Here is a 13,403-nt window from a genome sequence, read left to right as displayed (position 1 = left end):
CTTCTCACGCTGCTTCATGTAAACAATATAGTATTCTTAGAATTTATCTGTATGTTTTGCATTCTTGTTCTCTGAGAGAGAACTTGACTGATGGTCATATTGACCAATGGAGTCAGGAGGTTGTAACCTCCTTGGGCCAATCTTGGCCCTCTGTACAAAATGTATATAAGCCTATTGGAGTCAGATAATAAAGAGCTTTCCATGATTCACCAAGCTGCTGCCTGCTGTCCTCTGTCAAGGTCCACTCCCACGTCTCAACGTGTTGCCCCTCTAAAGGTGTGGGGTAACAGTGGTGGTATTTGTTGTTAGCACTGGTGGGAAGAGCAGACCATCCACCACATGTAGGAAAACAGCATTTCTTCTGTGTTGGGTGAGAGAAATCTTAGTGACATTAATTTTCTGTTGCTTCACAACCACTAAACTCAGATTTTAGGGCCAGATTGTACCACTGCCGGTCATCCAATTACTCAATTCGATGCATCTGTAAGAAGCACATCCTGAAAACAGCACCACCAGAACTGTAAAATAAGAAATCTTGGGCAACTTCTTATATAAAAGTGCTCTAAACTACACAAACGAAAATTAGTTATCAAGAACTGCTGTTCTTGTAGCAATAAAATGTGGTGGGGTTGTAAAAGCTCCAGGATTCCTTGGAGCCCCAAAGTAGTGCAGTAGAAAGAGCCACGGACATTGCCCAGTACATATTCAAATATAGGTAGTACAGAGGAAAAATTTTGCATGTGGTGTAGTCTTCAGTATTTTTCAGGTTTTAAAAAAGGTTGTTTAATTTCTACACCCTGTGTTTTTATAAGTATTTATTTTGTTGTGGCAACCCGGCACAATAAGTGACCTGTTTTTGCACTTCTGCAACTGTCTGTGGCATAGGTCACATTTTTTCTTCAATGATGTGGATTGCAGCCAGGATAGCAAATTTCTTTTCCTGCCTCAGTATCAGGTGGGAAAATTAGAAGTTGGAGAAAGGTCAGAAAATGGTGACAGATATTTTGACATGACTGGGAAAACTGTTTCACAATGAAAGATTTAAAAGACTAAGTATGTCTTGGTCAAGTGCTAAGGACAAACAGGATTGGGCTTGTTTCTATCATAATCTAAACTGCTGAGTGGAGCTATCTGGTACAAACTTCAGTCTAACTCACTGTTACAAGCAAAGAGAAAACTTGTGCTGAAAAACTTGGGCCACTTGCTGTGATTTGCAGAGTAACAAGGAAACTATAAACACCCCCATGATGTTTAATGAGTAAGCCCAAGCATTACAGGAGATGTAATTCCTAATGTTTTACTCTGTGGGGCTCAAATCCTACCGTGCCTGCCAATAATAAGCAGTAACCATTTGGTCAAGTCTGCTGTGTGATGATAAAGACCCTTTTCCATGTGCTTGGCATGATTCATCTCTGAATCACATTGTGTCAGAAGGGACACTGTGAGGAGAAGGTCATTAAATTGCATAGACAACAAGCTCTCTCAGCATGGCAATTACAGCCCTCATTTCCTACAGTACACACCTTATTGAACATGTCTCACTCGTGGTAGCCTATTTGTCTTGGAAGTGTGTCAAAATCTTCAGATTAAGTCCTGTAATAGGTTCCAATAAATGACGGTTCTGAATCTTCTTCCCTCAGACTGAATTAACAAGTCGCATCTCCGAGAGCACAATTCTCTCCGTGAGCATTATCCCAGAATGTTTGTCAGAAAATTTGATGCCAAACCTCATTTCAAATGACTGTCATTGTCTCCCATCACTCTGGTCTGAATGTTTTCTGTGTTGAAATTGTGGTCTGAGGAATGCTGGAGATATAACCAGACTACAGAATCTTTCCAAACCAGACAAAGCAGCAGTTACATCCCCATTTATCATAATGAACTGTGGCAGAAGAGCAGCCGAAACACAAGCTGGCATTTTGTGTGCATAGGTCTGTAGTTAAACCTTGGCTAATGAAACAGTGCACAAAACTTTGATCTGTGGGTGCACCAAGGCCAACAACAGGAAAAAAATCCAACCCAGAAGCAGAAAGAATGGCACAGGAATTTGCAATCCTAATTTTTTTTTCAAACATTTTAAATATGATAATTTATTTTTTTGGCTGTAAGTTTGAATATCAACACTACAGGGATAAAGCTCAGTTGAAGCAGTTACTCTATGTTCCTCATTACAAAAGCAGCAGCAGCAAATTCATAGAATTGTGTGGTTCAGAAGAGACCTTACAGGTCATCCAGTTCCAGATCCCTGCCATGGGCAGGGACACCTTCCACTTGACCAGGTTGCTGAGAGCTCCATCCAACCTGGCCTTGAACACTTCCAGGGATGTGGCATCCACAACTTCTCTGGGCAACGTGTGCCACTGCCCCATGACCCTGACAGTAGAAAATATCTTCCTAATATCTCATCTAAACCTGCCCTGTGTCAGTTTGAAGCCACTATCCCTCGTCCTATCACTACACACCCATGTGAAAAGTCTCTCCCCAATTTTTTTCTAAGCTGTTTAGGTACTGAGAGGTCCTGTAAGGTCTCCCCAGAGCCTTCTCTTTTCCAGGCTGAGTAACCCCAGCTCTCTTGGTCTGTTGTCAGTTTGTCTCTAGGAAAGAAGTTTGCAGCATGTTCTTCAGCACAAAGGCACAGACTCAGAGGGAAACATGCAGTGGGTTTATATAAAGCAGAACAAGGCCAGAGTAACGTACCTTGTGCTTAAGCAAGGCAGTAAAATTTTGCACTACCCTTAGTTCTTGTGGGAAAGTCTCCACAGGCTTGTCTCATACTGTGCAAAGGAACTCTTGCCTAGGCAGACAGGATTACCTTTCCTAAAAAAGTTCAGTCATGCTGTAGTTCTCAGCTGTGATCTTCATCCCAGAGCGGAGCCTCTCGATACCGTGGGTGCCAGCCACCAAAAGCTTTTAATATAGGACTCCAGTTTTGGCTTAACTGGGCAGGTGTGGAAGTAAATGTAGATACTTGCTGCCTCCAGTAGCCTTTGGATCAAATTCTTCATGCTTAAATTTCAATAGAATAAAAATGAAAAAATAATATGATAATTACAAATGTCCCCTTGTTCTGTGCTAGAAATTCTTACTGTGAAAATGGAGAATTGTAGCAACCTTCACATGTTCATGTGCCATTATCTTCAGCTTCTCAAGATCTGAGCCCATATTATCCCAGCTGAACACTTAGGTGTTTTGGATCTTTCCAGCTGTTTTTTCTTTCCCAGCTCTCTCCTATGGCTGCTACCACTCTCTTACTTTTCCCTTTCTGAACAAATTGCCTTGAGTCGCACATATGCCGTGAATAATTGCCCTTTCTGTTCCAATGAAGACTGAATTCCAAGCCAGTATAATAAAGTTTAAAATCTTTGCCACTGTTGTAGGTCATATTCATAGCCTGATTCCTGCACTAAGAGAGATCAATAATACCAGATAGGAGATGAGCATGATAAAGCTCTCCTGTGCTCCAAGACTGAAACATGTTTATTCTCATTTCCATTTCTTTGGTTTAGCTGATGCCATGTTTTCCCCTCAGCTCTGCAGGGTATTTGCAGATGAAGAAAAAAAAAGAGCAGTTCATGAGTAAATCACAGAATACTGTGCTGTCATATAATAACTACTGGTCTAATCTCATATTCAATAAAACTCATATAAACTGACATTTAATAAATCATAATAAAGTACTACCTGGTCCTCGTTTTACGTCATGAAAGTTCTAGTCCAGTTCCCAGCAAGGTCAGGTGGAAACTTTCTATTTCTTTCCATGTGAATTCATTTGATCCCTGAGCTTCACAAACACCAGTGCAGTAAATTTTAATGTTTTTAGGAGGGAGACACAGAGTGGTAAACACAACATTTGCAAACCTTTATGCCTGTAATTTTAAACATAAACATGTTTCTGGACTTAGCAGAATGCTTGTGCAACTGTTAGCTATCTCAGCAATGACAAACATAGAAAAGACAAGACCTCTTGTGTACATAAAAAAACCCCCAAGCTCAGAATCATGGACTGAAAAATGATTCTAAAAAGAAATTGTGACATCTTGCCCACTGAATGCAACAGGTTTGCACCCTGTGTATGCATGATCTGATGCTGGATAATCTTAAATCTGTGATTTCTGAACTTAAAGTGCTTGAATTTGAAACTATCCCTATTATTTGACATAATTTATTCTGCATTCGGTTGTTGATTACTATGTATCAGCTTTCAACCAATACCACGGTGCCATTTGAAAATAGCTTCCTAGTTTAAGAGACATGTAAGTTTATGTGCCATGTTAAGGAGCAATTACTGTTTTCTCCCCCATCAATATGAGAAAATGAAAAAGAGATAAAAGGACTTAATTTACCTAATATGTACCTAAATCTTAAATTTTTCTGTGTTTCTTCCCTAACTCCATTCATTCATTTATTCACACTCAATAGTCATTATTATTCCTATAATTCACAGGAATAAATTATGGTAGTGATGTATTACCTGACATAGTCAAGTTCAGAACATGAACCAACTGGAATTTTAGGAATTAGTGTCAGATTTTTTCCATTTTATCAATACCTGCATCACAGGAGTTGGCTGGAGCTACAATGAGCAACTGAGAAAAAGAGCATGTCCCCAAAAATGTAGGTTTATATCCTGAGTAGATTTTAAATGTTTAAGCTCTTGTCAAGGAGGGGAGATGGGGGAACAAGATGATCAATGAATATTATATCCAAGTCTTTAAAGCTTTAGGGATGGAATTTCTTACATTTAAATTATTGTCAGCAATGTTCATCACAGCTGATAATTTTTAAGATTTCTCAGTAATCATTTGTAAAGAGAAGAATCAACTTGCATGTATGAAAAATCAGAAAAGCTTAGGTAAGCTCAGAAAGTTGTGTCCTGCTTCCTGGGAATCGCAGAAGAGATTGTGGCTTGAGCCTGTCGTAGTAGAAGAAAACCCAAATGTCTGATGCCCAAGTTGTAATTAAACTTCAAAGTGGGACAAGGGTGCCAGAATAGTGACTTATCTTGTATGCACTGAGGGTTGTGCAGGGACACAAGTTATAAAGCAACAAAATGCAGAGAAAGATAATTCTGTAAGGTGACTAATTAGAAATCATTTCCTGCTACAGAATAATCTCAGGGAAGCTTATATATCTTTTTAGTTGAAATATTAATGTATTTGTCACCTAAATATTTTTATATTATGCTTAATTATTACCTCAAATAATAAAATTTTCCAGATCTACTTTATTCATTATTATAACAGCCTTCACAAAACTACTTGAAGCCTCACTGTAGTGATTTCACATTAGTCATAAAAGTCATTATAAAATAGAGATACAGAAGGGTTAGCCAAAACCAGTATTGTAACTACAAAGCAAAATCCATAATGGGATAATTGAGGAGGATGAGATAATACCCTTGTGAAATGGTGTAAGATCCAAAGAAAAATCATGTTCAACTAGCTCAAAATTTTCATGATTTTTTTTAACCCTAAGACAGGGAAATCCTGGGCTTTAGCTGGACAACGAAATAAAATCCAGCTTCAAAAAAACTTCTAAACCCCTTTTCAGCAAGACTTCTATAGCTGTGAACTCTCAGAATGTAACATCTCTCCATGAGTTCTTAAAACAAGCTTACTAAGCCTGTGTGTAATCACCTTGATGAAGCCTGACTACATGGGGTTGCAGGCACAAGAGCTGTTACTGGGGTGTGTTACTTGCACCCAATTGCTGATGAAAAGCCATAATTCTCACATCAGCAAATATTTTGTAAAATCATTAAGTTTTTTTTTTCCTCCTGACAACTGAAGCACAATGGGAATTGGTTTACAACTGGTCTCCTGTCATACTCACAGATTTTCAAGTAATGGTATGGTTTTAGGAACCTGAACTTTCCTGGAAGTAAGGTCACAGGAACACTTTGGATGTACGAAACTAAACTTTGCATTCAGATGTATTGCTGCAAAGTAATTTACTCCTAAAAATCAATTCCTCCCCCTCCTCCACTCCCTTCTCCTCACAGTGAAAATCATCTAGGAATCAGTGAATTCAGTTAATACTCCTTCAGCTGAATGAGAACTTGGCCAACAGTAGTAGTAAAGACTCATTAAATGAGGTGAAATCTATCAAGAGTCTTACCAGGCCTGGGACATATTAGGGGGACCTAATCTCTTCAGTCAATGTATGTTCAGATATGTTGAATTAAAGTTAAAGGAAGAGGTGGCTCTATCAAGCCAGAAGCCAATTCTGTTATAAAAGTTGCTGGAGAGATTCATCATCCAATCTGTCTTCATCAAGTTTTCCTGTGTTCTAACAGCAGGCACTCTCCCAATTGATATTGGGATTATTTTTCAGAATGTCTTAGGAGTCTTTCATCTTTAGTAAAAGACAAGTGAATAAATTCCTGACTCCCTCAAATTCAGTAGCAGATCCTTCACTGTGTTCAGGAAAAATAGAATTACATACCATATTTTTGTTGCCTGTACAAAACCATAATTACTACTCATTGTTTGTTAAGTTCATTTTCTTGCCTATACACTTCTAGTGATGTACCTTAATGATGGAATTGCTGATGGACAAAAAGAAGTACTGTTATAGAAGTACTCTTTCAGCCTTCATCTGAATGCTGACATTAACTAAACTCAAATAGCTTTTTTTTTTTTTTTTTTTTTTTTTTTTTTTTTTTAAACTGCAGCCCCAACAGAAATAATTACTGCAAGTGAAATCCATTAATTTCTTTTGATGCAGTGAGTTTGGATGTTTGGCATAGATCTATGGAAATTATTGAAAGAACTTAAAGCCAGAGAAATAAACTTTACTTTTGAATTCAAAAGTATTTAGTTCTGTAAATGTTCTTGGGTTTGTTGTGAGAGTAAATCTTGTGGAGTAAATCAGGCTCATGGGGCTGTTCAGCCTCCTTGCCTGAGTGAACCTCCCCATGCTGGCAGGATCTTCATTTGTTCTGCAGGAATGGGGCTGCCTGGGCTCCCATGGTGGCAGCAGGAAAAACTACTTGCCTTTCTAAATAGGGACAAAAATATTTACTTTGGTCTTGGATTTGCAAAGAGCCAGAGCAGAGGATTTGTGGTAATCTTAACTAATAATCGGACTGGCTGCAGCATTTTTTATAATAGTAACTATTCAAGTTGCCTGTCTTCATTTCTGGATTTCATTTCTGTCTCGTTATTCCCTTTAAAAAGAAAAGATGGTGGTGGTGGTGTGATGTGGGAGAAAGACTAGAAGTCTGGCAGAAGGATATACATTTATTTGGGGTTATTTGTGTGGGTTTTTTGGGGGGTTGGTTTGGTGGGTTTTGGTTGAGTTTGGTGGGGTTTTATGCATTGTTTGGAGATACTCTGGGTTCTGTCAACCTGATTTTTCAGGTGTGAAGATTCACAACTCTAGAAGGAGCCAAAATAGGATGTGTGTGTTCATTGCTACTCAAAACCAGACCCAAGGTTTTAGTACTGTTGATAGCAATAAAAGAAACATAGAAGATAAATGTGAATCCTACATACATGTGTGAGTTTCTAATGAAGCTCTTTCTGCCTTTAGAAGAAAATGTTTCTGTTTATCTTTAATAGAAATCCATTGTGTGTAGCTATGTAATGAAATCTCTCATTTTTTATTTGCATCTGTTAGCTTTTTATTGCAAATAGGGCTCTAAATCTTACTTTAGAAATGAGTATTGCACTATATGTCAGTGCATGTGCAAAGGAAGCCATTAATAATGTTCGTTATGAAAACCTGATCATAAGTGTTTTTAGTCCATTAGCCATTCAGTTTTATTTATGTTCTCTTTCAGGAAGAATTTGAAGCCAGAATTCAAAAGATGAAGTTTGGAAAAGGAGCGACATATGAGGTCATAAAAAGCTGTCACTTTCAGGATGCTAGAAAATTCTTTTCTTTCTGCAAGGTTTTCAATAACCTTTAGAAAGACAAATGAGTATTCATCATGTACTGCTTTGCCATCATTAAATTACAGTGCTTTTAGGAAACAAAACTCTGGTGAAGCAAGCCAAAGTAATCTGCTAATTTCACAAAATTAGAATATATCACACTTCCCTCGGCTGTTTAAATGAACTGCAGGTAGCAACTCTCTCAGAGTCTTAGTCCCTTCCCCTCAAGGCTTAAATGATATAACTTTATTCCTGACTATTTTTCCTGACTGCCAAAGTGTGTAGCTTTCTGATCTCATTTAGGATAGAAAACTTTTAAAATAGAATACTGGAAAAATGGGTAGCCAACATCCCGTCTTCCTGGACTTACTCTAACTGACCTGCATTTTTAATATGTATCACTGAAAAAAATTAGGCCCTAGCTCTAACATGTCCTATGGTCCTATTTTCAGCAGATGCCCTCAGGAACAAAATTTTGTTCTAAAAAAGTCCTCATCAGCTGGGTGAAAGCATAATCATATTGGAAAAGGAAAAGACTTCCTCTCTCTCCAATAGCCATTCAATTTCTCTTGCATTTCTTTTCTTTCTAAAATACTGTGGCAATTGCATGATTTATAAATATAAAACTGTAGTCACTATTTTTTCTGAAACTGAAATCACTTTGTACCTTTGAGCTTGGAAAAAAACAAAAAAGGTTTCCTATGACTTCCTTGGAATATAGTTACTGTCAGCTCCAGAGATTTCTCGTGTATGTTTACTGTTTTAATGTACCCCTGAAGCTATGACTTGATCCTGTTGCGTTTAGAAGTTGTGTTTGGGATTTGAAATGCCAGCAGAGGAGCTGCTCTCAATGCATCACCACTGCCATAGGTAGCAGTGGCTGTGGCAGCCACTTCCAGGAGCTGCTGCTGTTCATATTTCACCAAAGCCTCCAGAAAAGAGGCTGTGTGAGAAATAGGGCAGCGTAAAAAAGGAATGATCTCGGCTAATCTGCTTCATCTTTGCTTAACACAATACGAGGCAAGTTGATTGTGTATGATACAAATTATTTCATGATGTATAGGGAGAGTTTTCTTCCTATGATTTGCATTAAAATGCGGTTGTTAACCCGATGTAATAATTTGGCATTCAGTGGTTTTCGATCGCCTAACGCTGAAAGGCTGAAGTGGTTTTTGCATGAAGAATAGGTCACTAACTTCTGAATTAATTTCTGTAGGAGACAATATGGATGCAATGTTTTGAAAGCTTAATTTAGATTCAAATTAATGTGAAGACAAGCTCCTTGAGTCACCTAGGCTTTCTCTGTGGAATCATTTCTAATTGAATGTTAAGATCAAAGTTTAAGTTTATAAGAAAGAAAAACAAGTGCAGATAAATAGTTATTATCTGACATCCTTATGAAAATTCATGACCTGCCGCTTTATCAGAGACCTTTTAAGAATTCTAATTGTGAAGTATGCATGACTATTAAATGGCTAGAGCGCTTCAGTCTCTTGATAAGAAGCGAGTTAAATAATTGTCCTGTTTAACTTGTGCTTGTTAACCTTTAAGGTCAACTAGTTTGAACATACGTTTAATGAAATCCTGGAGCCAGAATTTATGATACTGCTGCTGAATGTTAAATTGGACAATTTACATAAGCAGGACATTAACCTTCTGAGCACTAAATAGCATTTTAGCACTTAGCCGCTGGGGACAATAAGGGACATGTTCTATATATTTGTGATTAGCTTGCCTGGAAACTCTCATGATGACCAATTGGCCTACCAAGTTTAGCAGCATAATTAAATGAATGGACTCAGCCTAAGTAAATTATCAGTGCTGTGTACAGTATATCATTATAGTCCTAAGGAAAAAAAAAAAAGATATGAATAATTTAATATTACATTACTAATTTATCAATGCTAAGTGACTGTGAGGAGGCTCTTTGTAATTCGTTGTTTTAAATTTGATATTTGATTTACTGCTGGTGTGATTAAACTTGAACCTACTTCATTTCTTTATCAGAAATTTATGGTAAGAGTAGACTTTTTTTCTCAGGGTAATGGATGTTTTTTTCATTTTCTCCAGCTTTAACGATAGCAGCAAATACAAATTATTACATATTGCCAAACTTGTAATTAAGCAATTTTTCATAAGAAGATGTGTGTGTCATCTTTTGGCTGGCAGATCTTGTAGCAGATAAGGGCAGCAGACCTGGAATTGTCAGTGCTCTGAGCTGCAGGAGCAGAGTGATAGCAGCAGTAGCAGCTTAGGGTGTGCTTTTCTCCCTGAGCTGAAAGATGGAGCAGGATATCCACGTTCTGTCCACCCAGCTCCTCTCTTGGAGCAATGAAAGGCCATGGATTGCAAACAAGCAATGTGGATTTTTTTTGGGACAGGTACCATACTTATTAGAACAATTACAATTTTTGGGGGGTGGTGCATCTTCTCTGTCTCGTGTTGGGTAGTGCCGCACAAACATGAATAAAGACATGTTTTGAGGGACAAGATGGGATCTGAGCTATTTGCTCAGTTGTTTTTTTATCTGTGAGGTGCCTCCAGGTGGGAGTTACCTGTGGTCATTGCTCCACTGCTGTTCAGGCCCACACCTGCAGGCAGGAGCCACACTGGGCTACTGACTCTTGTGCAGGTGCTGCATCTCCAGCCCAGCCCATCACCTCTGCCCCAGAGGTTACCCTTAGTCAGCAGAGATAGGAATGGGACTTGTGTTCCAGGAACTGGAGCCAAGGAGGACAGGATGGAGCTGACTGCCATTTCTGACAGTTGCCTGCACTGCCTGAGGACTGGAAAGTGCAGGATTTTCAGGTATTGCTGCCCAAAGACATTGCCATCAGCAAATGCTGTGTTACACTCCTGAAAAAAGGACACTGACTTATGGCACTCTTGACTGAACAAAAGAATCAAGACAGTGATGGACATATAGTAAATTAATAACTCTTGGATGTTTCAACACAGAGAGAAAATAGCCCCAAGATGCAGCTCTGGAACTGCACAATAAAACTGTCAGAGAGATGTGATGGCCTTGCTGTCTTTCCCTTATGGGATGGAGCAAGGGAGGCTGCCAAGCTCTGCTCTGTGTGCCCTGTGGAGTTTGGTGAGGGTGCTGGAGAGGCTGAGCAGTGCCAGCAAGCTCAGGCTGTGTGCATATCAGTGCTGTTGGGGAAGAAGCACTCAAAAACAGATTTTCTGGCATCCCAGTGTCCTGTTTCAAGTTCTGCACTGACTGGTTTTTCCCCTGTATTGACTACAAACTTAGTCGTTCTGTTCATGTGCCAGAGGAGTGTCAGTTTGACCCAGTGGTGAATTCTCTGCTGGATGTCTGTGATATGGTTGCTTAGAGCTAATAATGCTGAGGTTGTGGGTTTGATCCTAGTATGGGCCATTCACTTGTGAGTTGGACTTGATGATTCTTGTGGATCTCTTCCAGTTCAGAATACTCTGTGCCTACATGGATTTAGATCTTTGTGCTAATTCAGCTACACTCACTTCCCTAGCATCATCTGTTGTGCTTGAGAAAGTCGTGGGGTGTGAGAGAAAGCACAACATACATAGTTCATAATCCATGGATGTCCCTAAATACTGCCTCATTAAGGAGTAGTGGTTTAGGTTCATGTATGCTCTGAAGCTGCCTTCTCTCATCCAGAAGTAAATAGGAGTGCAGTGAGTGTTTTAACTTCCCCTCCTTTTTACGTATTTTTGGCAATGTTTGAGATCAACTTGAAAAAAGCTGCTTTTCATTACAGAGGATCAGACTAGTTTCTTAAGTCCTACTAATTCCAAGGCTTTTTGCTAGAAGGGAAAAGGGAGCAAACCTATGACCTCTGGTCTCTGAATAAGCACCTCTCCTTCCAATTGTAGTTCTCTTTCTGTCAGGTATTCATGGGGTCAGGTATTCATGGGCAGGAACAAATTTACAAGATTCCTGCCTGTTTCCCCTGGAAACCAGTTGAAATTATTTCTAAGGATACTGGTGACTAGCTAGGAAAGTTTTGTGCTTTAAAAAAAGAAAGAATCCCTGTGTTTTCAGCAAGTTAGACAATTACTTCTCTTGGTATTTTGGATGCTAGGGCTCTTAGCCTTTCCCTGGCTCACCATTACATACCAGCCTTTTCAGTCTTACTTACTGATTACACCATAGTTAAAAATGATTAATAATAAAATAGTAGAACAGGAAAAACACTTAAAGCCATCAGCAGACATTAATATGCCTGATCATATCGTCCTGAGGTTTATTCAAGGTGTCATGTGGTAGCTGTAGACATTTGGTAGACCTAAGAAGCAACTAAGAAAAGAATTAGGTGTTTTCAGAAGCTGGTTTGTCTTAAAGGAAAGCTCTTTGAATTGCAGATTTTTCCATATAGACAATCTTTGGTGGCTCAAGTTCAGGGCCTCATTGTGGCAGAGAAGTTTATGTAATGTTGGGGAAGCCACTGAGTTTGAATGCACCAGGTTCTGATCTCAAGCTCTGCCATACACAAAGAGTAGGAAATAGTGTCCTTCAAGTAATTCTGTGACGATGAATGCACCAGGACTGTGAGCTACTATAGCACTGCAGTCATGAAAACCATGTAAGTATTTCCCCTTGCCAGTAAATAGTAAAACTCAATGGAAAAAAGTTAACTTTTTGTGACAAAAAGGTTCCAGCTTGCTGCATAATAAATACACTTGCATCTGAGTTGAGGAAAAAAAAGGAAGAGATAAAGTCACGCACCAGCCCTTTTTAGCCCCAGAGACTCAGACTGTTAAAAAAGATACATTATGGGCACAGCATGCATCTGTTTTTCTACTCTTCTTTTGTGGCATCAGTGCTTTCAATCAGCCATCACTGGGATTGCAAGGTGCAAGGCTCTCCAGAAACAATTTTAAGCCAGTTCTTATATGTATGAGAATCGCCAGTCCCCTCTCCGCTTCCTTCTTCTGGATATTTGTCATTTGAGACATTTCTGCATATATTTTCAAAACAGTTTTGCAAATGCAGTCAAAAGTTCTCGGCTCCCCACTACTTGCTGTGAAGGAGAGCACAGCCCATACAAAACAGCAGCACCACAGCTGGAAAGAGAGGGGGAAGGAGTGCAGAGGATTGCTGGCAGAGGAGGACAGAAGCACCTGCCAACCCCAGACCCTCAGTATTTTTATTCTTGTAGGGAGTAACTTGTGTGAATGGACCAAAATGTGGGTTACTCTACACTTTTAAGGTTGTCCTTAATATTGTGCCTGAGTTGTTCTGTGTAGCTGCTGCTGTACAGAGCCTGGGGTGTCGGTGTGTCAGTGACAGGGAGGTGACAGGGACACTCAGCATGGGAACACAGCAGTTATGCTATTCCCCAGGTGTTACCCACTTAGCCCTTTTGTTCTCATCAGTCATATTTACCAGTTTGAAATGCTGAAGAGACTGGGGAGGGCTGTTCACTGGTGTTAAAACTTGGGATTTTTCTTTTTGTGGTCACAGACAATAGGGTTACCTTGGTGAGATAAAGTCTAGTTTTAATAAGGAACAGATGACAGAAGTGGTGACTTCAGGTA

This window comes from Zosterops lateralis (genome assembly GCF_965231275.1).
Source record: "Zosterops lateralis genome assembly, chromosome: 3".
NCBI lineage: Eukaryota > Metazoa > Chordata > Aves > Passeriformes > Zosteropidae > Zosterops > Zosterops lateralis.
Note: the sequence above shows the minus strand (reverse complement) of the source record.